This window comes from Syzygium oleosum, unplaced genomic scaffold (assembly GCF_021117445.2).
Source record: "Syzygium oleosum isolate NSW1041296 unplaced genomic scaffold, Sole_v2.1 Sole_v2.16, whole genome shotgun sequence".
Taxonomy (NCBI): domain Eukaryota; kingdom Viridiplantae; phylum Streptophyta; class Magnoliopsida; order Myrtales; family Myrtaceae; genus Syzygium; species Syzygium oleosum.
The window spans coordinates 1,172,570-1,181,266 of record NW_026607500.1 but is presented as its reverse complement, the minus strand read 5'-3'; the positions used below and the strand labels follow the sequence as shown (position 1 = coordinate 1,181,266).

The 8,697-nt window shown below is 38.6% G+C and overlaps 1 long non-coding RNA gene across 1 annotated transcript; it reads left to right on the top strand.

Moving 5' to 3' along the window:
• The first annotated feature begins 3,295 nt into the window (after nucleotides 1-3,295).
• Nucleotides 3,296-4,449, top strand: LOC115686929 (uncharacterized). Its single transcript, XR_008818119.1, has 2 exons — nucleotides 3,296-3,416; nucleotides 3,796-4,449. It is a non-coding gene; the product is annotated as an uncharacterized LOC115686929 (long non-coding RNA).
• Nucleotides 4,450-8,697: the final 4,248 nt, after the last annotated feature.

Here is an 8,697-nt window from a genome sequence, read left to right as displayed (position 1 = left end):
AAGAGTAAGCAATTCTCTCAACAAAGTAAATTGGTCATTGGATCGCAAAAATATATATGAACCAAAATCAATTAAATGCACGAGAATGCCTAAGGATTAGCTTTGATACCACTGTTGGTTTTCTACGGAACATGCATAGTTAAATTAAAAATAAACGCAGCGGAAAGATATAACTATACATGTATCTCCAAAGGCGTTATTCATGCGTTTCAATCAAAAATCGGAAAAACCATAGGGGGTTAAACAAATTACCTTTCCTAGCGTGCCCAAAACGATTTCGATTCGGATGTTCTTCAGTTCAAACCCCACAAGCGTCGGACCTCTAGTTCAGACACATCACCAATCACATGACGAACGGAAGGAAGCACTTGCGGGTAATCACCAATATAATTGTGCTAGCAATCTTATGGCGACAATTCTCCGCACTCTCGATATTTCAGTCACGGCGTCAGAAGAGAGAAAACGTATTTTCTTAACTCTCACGAACACATGATAATTGCATACCCACTTTTTCATCGCTTTTAATATAGCGATCAGCAACGGTTGCTGATCGTGCATGTGCACACGATCAGCAACCGTTGCTGATCGTGCATGTATGCACATGTGCACATGATCAGCAACGATTGCTGATCATGTGTGACATGCACACGGTCAGCAACCGTTTGTTGACCATGTGCCCCTCTTTTTTTTTTTAATAAAATTAAAACGCACACGGACAGCAACTATTGCTGTCCGTGTGCACTTTTAAATTTATATATATAAATATAAATATATATACAAACATAGAAGTGCATGATCAGCATATGTGTATTTTTGTGAGCATCATATGCACACACGCCCATGACAAAAATTGAATTAAATTAAATCCCGTTTAATTTAATTTCAGTCCAACTCAATTCGATTGCAAACATATTTGCAATATCGTCTCTTCTGTACAACGTCATCCTAAATTGGTTATGGTGTGTGACATCCCTAAGTTCATCACCAAGCTGGTAGTAAGACTTGCACTAATACATTAGTACTCTCAAGAGAATTGATTGTCCCGATCAATCTCTAGGTCTTACAAGCCATGATTGACATCTAGCAATATATCATGGCTACCCAGACAGTGTGAATGCTTTAAGAACATAATGAACCTGTCAACTTTGGCTACAGTGTAATTCAATCCCTCTGTCTTACGATGTCCCGATCGAACAAAGACCATGGAATATTTGTCAAGCCACCAATTCGTTCATATGCACAAATCTAATTGACATTCATTTTATATGAGACATGAAGAGTTCATTCTCGGTTACAACCCCGGCCGAGGATTTTAATGCAGTGTCAAAATTAGATTGCATAGGACATCATTATTGTACCTTGCGTACAACAAGGAGACAGATTCCATTTTGCACACACGTGTAACTTCGTATGTGAACGAACTATGGCCATCAAGTACAAAGACGAATCAATGAACCGGCGATATGCGCACCTGTGAACCATAGCCATCCAACACACAAGTCAATACTGTGCCTCAGGTCTAAGGATTATTTACACAAGACCAAAGCATGAACGATTAGGCATTGACCACGCTAAAAGCTTCCATGTTGCTAATCGTTATATATGTGTCACGTTCAGTGAACTTGTCTGGTACAGACACCTGTGTTCTAACTCAGGCATCACAATATCCAATGACTCATGACTCGTCATTCTCTTAAGTATCTAATACTTAATGGTGAAGCTAACAACACACCAGTCTCAACAGGATCATTAATATCTACTCAATGATCCATCGATTGGGAACAATTTAAAGATTCAGTCTAACTATGAATCTGTCGCACATATTCTTAACGTCTTAAGAATAGGTCCAGTCACAACTGATTTTATGGAATCATTCATATATTTAAATAATTGAACAAATGAATGAATACGTCATTGCCATTAAATAAATAATGAAATTGAAAATACAACTTAAATCCCTAACTTGTAACTATTACATGATGACTTTAGGGCATACATCTAACACTTTCCAAGTGAAAACTAGCATTGGGAAGGCTGAAAGCCCAAGGCAGGCCCAACATTTTCAAAATGCTGAAACCCTCAATTAATGAAAGGGAAAATTTAAAATAAGGACCCAAAGTGTAGCTCTTTTATCAAATAAGGACCCGATGTTGATATTATGTCAAATAAGGACTCGGAGTGGCTATATCAATCTCAAATAGGGACCTCAGCTCGCCAGCCGGCCAAATATTCATCGGCTAGCGAGCATGTGACATTTCCGACGACAGGAGTAGGGACATTTTTGTCAAAAAATAAACAAATAAAAATTACAATTCCTAAAAAATTTTAAAAAAACCCAAAATTAATTGTTTGTTCTTCTTTCATAACTTCTTCGTTTTCATAGCCTTTGAGCGCAAGCTTTGCAGCCTCAAATCCCCTGCCGCCCAGCAATTTTGACAGCCCTCTTTCTGCCTTCGTCGCCACACTATCGAAGCGACACTTCCTTAGAAGCCCCGCGCCTTCTCATCCTCATCCCGTTCACTTCCTCAGAAGCCCCGTGCCTTCACTGTCGAGCGCAGTGGAATAAGTGTAAGCCGATTCCTTCGCTTTGAATTTATTTGATGATTGTTTCTCAAGAATTTATGGTGTGGTCTTGTCGCCGAGGAGACCTGAGCGCGACTTATTACGCCGTTGTTTCACTCCTCAATCAAATGCATGTGACGTGTTTGATGAAATGCCTCAAAAGTACGACTGAAAAATTATCCATGAAATTTTCAGATTCGAAAACATGTAAGCATAGATTCTTTGTTTTCAATTGATTTGTTAAGATTTTAGATCCGATTCCAGTCATATTTTGTTGTATTTAAATATGCATGTCAATTTTTTCTGGTGTTTTCGTTCGATGTTTTGCATATGTTTTTGTGCAGTCTCCGTGTAATTCACCGGTGAGGAAATGGCTGAGGTCAATGTCATGCTTATGAATTCTCCGGGAACGTTCATGATTGCTTCCTTGTGATGGTTTCTTCTTGCATCTTTATCTCAAGATTATGTCAATAAGTCATGGTTGTAGGTTAATGTTCAAAGAATGGTAGTGGCCGGAGATGAGAGCTGATAGCCATGTTCTGGTGGTTGTTGATTGGCGTTCGTGCAAAATTCTTGGAGGCTCAACTCAGATATGCAATTTCTTCTCTAAAACCAACACCTGCTTGGGAGTTATTCGACTATTACGAACTCTGCAACTTGATTGAATTTTGCGAATCTCGTTGATTTATTATGAATAGTTTCTTTATAATCGGTAGCCAACTGCAATAATTTCTCTTTTCAAAGCCAATGTTTTCCCTAATCTTTTCAGTGACCTTATTTGGGTAATTTTACGGTTCAGTTCGATTCCACTTCTTCGAAGCGTTCATCTCAAAATTCTTGGAGGTTCAACTCAGGTATGCAATTTCTTCTACGAAATTTTCGACTACTCAGGACCTTTAGGAGTTATATGAAGTAGTCAATTTATTAGACGGTAGTCCTTTATTATAAATAAATATGTGGTTTATCTTATTGTGCGCAGATATTGAGGTTATCCCTGAACCTGTACTCGTGAACATTGTTGAGGTTTTCTTTTCGGTGAAATATGGAAAGAAGTTAATAAGTTCTCCATTTGACATAACGTTTAATGTCAACTTACCAGAAGCTAAGGATAGACTATTTTCATTTGTTGGCATAATAAATCAATGAAATATGGAAGGACGTTAGTATCTTTTATGCCATTACAAATGCATCATTATAGGTTTCTTTTAGGTACTCATGACTGAAGCTTAATAGATATGCAGATCAGATAAAATGTTTACTGGACTGGACACTTTACGAGCAACCCTAACCTCAAAGACTTTGTGACGATGCTGAGTGGTTACTACTTTGTGACATCCATTGACACATCTCTCGATTTCAATTGTCAATAAAAGATTGCTTAAGCTCATGAGACAGCACGTTGCCGATGACTAGACCAAGTGACTCTCTACAGGCCTCACTGGTTGCCAGGTTGATTAGCAAAAGATCTTGTCCATCTCTCCGCTACCACTGAGCCAAGGAGCGATGAGAACTCTCGCCGAATCATCTCTGGGCTATTTCAAAGAACAAGATCTATTGAAGCTAACCTTTAACAAAGCAGAAAAAGAGAGAAGCATAGGGTGTTTTGATAATATTTTGGGTGATTTGTACTACCTTTAGGGACATGGGAGGACTGTTATTGGTTGAGGGCTGTGATTGGTTGTATGCGTCTTTTGAGCTTTGTATTTGCATGTGTGGTCATGGGAGGTTTAATTGTTTTGTAAGGTCACTTGGTGTCTTCTCTTTCTTGTAGTGTTGTGCGTGCTGTGTGCACATAGTATAGTCGTAAACTCTTCCATTTTCCCTGATTGTAATGCAAATATTAAAGTTGAATGAATTCATAATGGTGAGTTGATGATGGTTGCTTGATGATGTTGTGTGTTGATATTAATGATGATGACGATGGTGGATCTATTGCCAACAAAGTGAGCATTCTGCTAGAGAATATTATTGGCATGAATGTGCAGTCAAATATTTACTGCATTATTACAGGAGCTTTTATTTTGAAATCACAATGTAAAAACAAATTTTGATGGAAAATAAGGCCTCTATGCATCAAAGCAATAAGAAACTCATTCACATTGTTTGATGGAAAAGAGAAACATCCAAACACGAGAGATCTTCCTAACGAAGCAGACCTACACATATTTTTACTTTAAGAATAAAAAATGGTGTGTCAGAAGTGGAATGCTATACATAGGTTCAATTTTTGTTGCACATCTGGATGTCAAAATATTAGTTCCTAGTTATTTTGAAATGCCATGACCTCCAATGAAATCAATTCACCCAAAATTCACAAAGCTTAGAGAGAGAGAGAGAGAGAGAGAGAGAGAGAGAGAGAGAGAGAGAGAGAGAGAGAGAGAGAGAGAGAGAGAGAGAGAGAGAGAGAGAGAGAGAGAGAGAGAGAGAGAGAGAGAGAGAGAGAGAGAGAGTGTGTGTGTGTGTGTGTGTCACTTGTATATTACTTGGTGAGTGTTTCGATGGGCATTCATGGCAAAACAAAGCAAGCTTTCTTACCAAAAAGCTAATACATACTCAAGCACTTAAAAGACTGACACCAGGGGTTCCCACAAACACTTTAGTAGGAACTTCACTTGTAATTTGCTTTTCCTTTTCAAGTCCCCATTAAAGTGTTTGGGAGAACTCTAGGTCGAAAGAAATTGAACCAGCTCCAAAACTTCTATTTCCGTTTGTGTGCTTGGTCTGATGGGCTAAGCAATCATCTTCCTAATATTTAGTTGCTACTTTAGAAGCTTTAACAATAATCACCAGCAACCACAAAAAAATTCCGTGAGTGCACATCTAGCTTGAACGTAGCCTCAGCCAACCACAAAATTTCTTGTCTTTCATCACTTTCATATCAAGATCCTTACATCCTCCTCTTTACCTCCAATTGGATCAAAAAATAAATCAATTAGTCAAGAGAAAGTAAAGTCAAATAAGAACACTAGGACAAAGTTAAGGGCAAATGGATACCTGCATCTTCGTCGTTCCCATAGATGACAACGAGGTTGAGAAGTTACCAAAAATTGAAGTAACCAGTTCAGCTGTTTCAGCTTGTGATTCTAATGGGGCCGATGGAGTGCTTTCCACAGTATCCTGTGAACATGAGGCTAATGTATGGGCTGAAGATGCTGATGCTATTGCCGCCGTTGATGCCGCCACTGATGCTATTGATGGATTAATGCAATGATACATGTTATGGCCTAATCGGCCACATTTCCCACAAGTGATTATAGTATTATGTCTTTTCAACTTTGTTCCCACAGGCTCTTGCACAACTTTCTTCTTTCTTGTCTTCAAATTTTTATGAGTTGTTTCATTCATTAACTTTGTTCTTTGTTTCTTCTTTCTACGAACTTGCTTGGGCACATCTGGTGGGAGTAATGGCTCTCTAGTAGGCCACGTGTCCTTAGAATCTACAACATGCACAACATAGCTATAAGTTTGCATGAATGTTTCTTTAGTAAAACTTGCGTGAACCCATTTTTCGGGCTTTTCCCTCATGTATATAAGAGCCACCACAGCATGACAGCAAGGGATTCCGCTGATGTCCCATCTTCTACAGCTATAAGATCTATGTCTAATATCAACAATTCTCTTGTCTCCATATGGCCCACTCAGTTCAAATTCATCCTTCACATTCCAGGTAGGAATCCATGATGTTGAGAACTATTTTTGAAGATATAATATCTTCTGATATTACAACATATTACACCAGTGTACTTAGCCATCCCATCCCTTCGCTTATGAATTCTCTCCATGAGCTACACTCTTATAGCTTCAAGCATTGTGATGATAGGCTTGTCCCTGACATCAATAATGCTTTTGTTGAAGCTTTCACACCAATTGTTCAAAGAAATGTCATATTTTGAGCTTGTCCTGAAGTAGGACTTGCTCCATTGCACTGGAGGCCTCTGGGACAACCAATCATAAGCTTTGGCGTCAACTGCCTTCAACTCTTCCATTGCCAAGTCAAAATCACATACCCTAGTTGCCATTGGAAGCCTTCCAAATAAGCTTTTTAAGTTCTACTCCTTTGTGATGCAGTTTGAAGTTTTCATAAAGATGCCTTAAGCAAAATCTATGTTCTGCTTTAGGCATTAAATTTTCTAGTGCTTGCACCAATCCCTTCTATTTGTCACACAAGAAAGTCCAGTACTTTGAGTTTTCAGGGTTCGTAATCCCCAAGTCTTCTGCAATCAAACTAATAAACCAGTGCCATGTCTTGTAGGTTTCTTGTCCAACGACTAGCCATGCAAAGGGATACATTTGATTGTTGCCATCTACGCCCACCGCTGCTAGAAGTATACCCTTGTAGCCTGATGACAAATGGCAACCATCAAACCCCACAAAATGCCTACATCCTTCTAGAAAGCCCCTCCTTAATGCATCTAGACAAATGTAAACTTCTCTAAACTTGAATTGATCTTGACATTGCTCAGTCTTGATTATACATGTAGATCCTAGATTGGCATCCAGAAGTGCTTGACAATAGCTCCTAAGCATCCCAAATTGCTCCTCCTCATTTCCTGTGATCATACTCATTGCCGTTGCCTTAGCTTTGTAAACCATTGTGCTTGACAACTTCAAAATATTCTCAGACTCCATTGTTTTTTTTATTGAAACACCCGGCTATGTAGGCTTGTTTCTCAACCTATCACGGTACTTGTTTGCTAGTCATTTAGTGCTTATTTGAGAAACATGTAGAGCCCTATTACATGTATGTATGGGATTGAAGGTTGTGACTCGTAAAGTATGCTTCATTTGAACTTTGGAAGCATATATAAGCCAATCATAACCCTCAGAACACACCGCCCTCAACTTCTTAGGTGTATTCTTGACAAACCTCACCTTTCTCCCATTTTTAAGGCATGGTTCGTGACGGCCTCTCTAAACTCTTCAGCATTACTAAAGCACATCTCCAACTTGAAGATAGGATTTTCCATATCAACCTCTACATTGATTTCAGGATGTGTATACTCATTTTCGCTATTCATATTCAAGAAGTCTGTATTATCATCTATAACATCTACATGCAAACTAATGTCGCCAATCTCCCCATCCCTCTCTATTGAACCATCACCGTCAGCACACCTTACATTTCTTATGTATAACTCATCGAGATCAGTAAAGGCAAACCCATCTTCTTCATCCCCCTCAGCAACCTTATCACAGTTCACTTCTTCACATCCATCAAGTGGTGCAAAAAGGAGGCAAAAATAACGTCAATATATTTCCATGCAAAAAACAAAACAAAAACAATAAAAAAATGCAATAAATCTGTACCACACTATGATTAATGAAAGAAAACTAGTTCCACTAATGACTACGTAACACACTTTTATTGGATACCGTTTCTCACAAAATATTGTGCATTATAGACTAAACAAAAATGTGCTAGTTGTTTGGCAATATTTATTCGGATTCGTGTGCGCACAAAAGTGCCACTGCTATAGTGACGGACCTTATCCTTGGCTTGGTCAATGACCACCTCCGGTGCAAGAGTATCATAAAAAAACCAACACTTCTTATTGATATAGTGAGTGATTTTGGTCAATGTACTATAGCTCAAAAACCATCAAAAGGAAAGCATTTAAAAAATATACACCAAGAAAAAACATAGTGAGTGATTTTTGGCCGTTAACGACAAAATATACACCAAGAAAAAACAAAAGGAGAGCATTAAAAAATTGCAAAACGGGGACCAACCCCATCGTCACGTAAGACCACAACAACAGTATATCCAGTTAGAAAAATGCACAGTGGACGTAACTCATAGGAGACATTCGCTTAGAAATTCGACATAACAAGCAAAAACAACACTATAAAACAAAAAATATTTCTCTTACCATCCTACCATCACTTTCCTCCCTGCCACCCATGTGATATTTAACCACATGCCCACACCTTGCCGACATGTTGCCTTAACAAGCTGCAATCCCTCTTTTCTTGGACAAACGAAGAATCGTTTACATCAATTTGAACAAAACTCAATTGAACATGAGTGTCGTCATCTTTGGAAAATAACAAAGACAAAAAAGAAAGGAATATTTGGGTGCTCCACCAACGAAGACGTGAAGAAATGAAGAAAGAAGCTCGGGGTTTCTTGTTCTA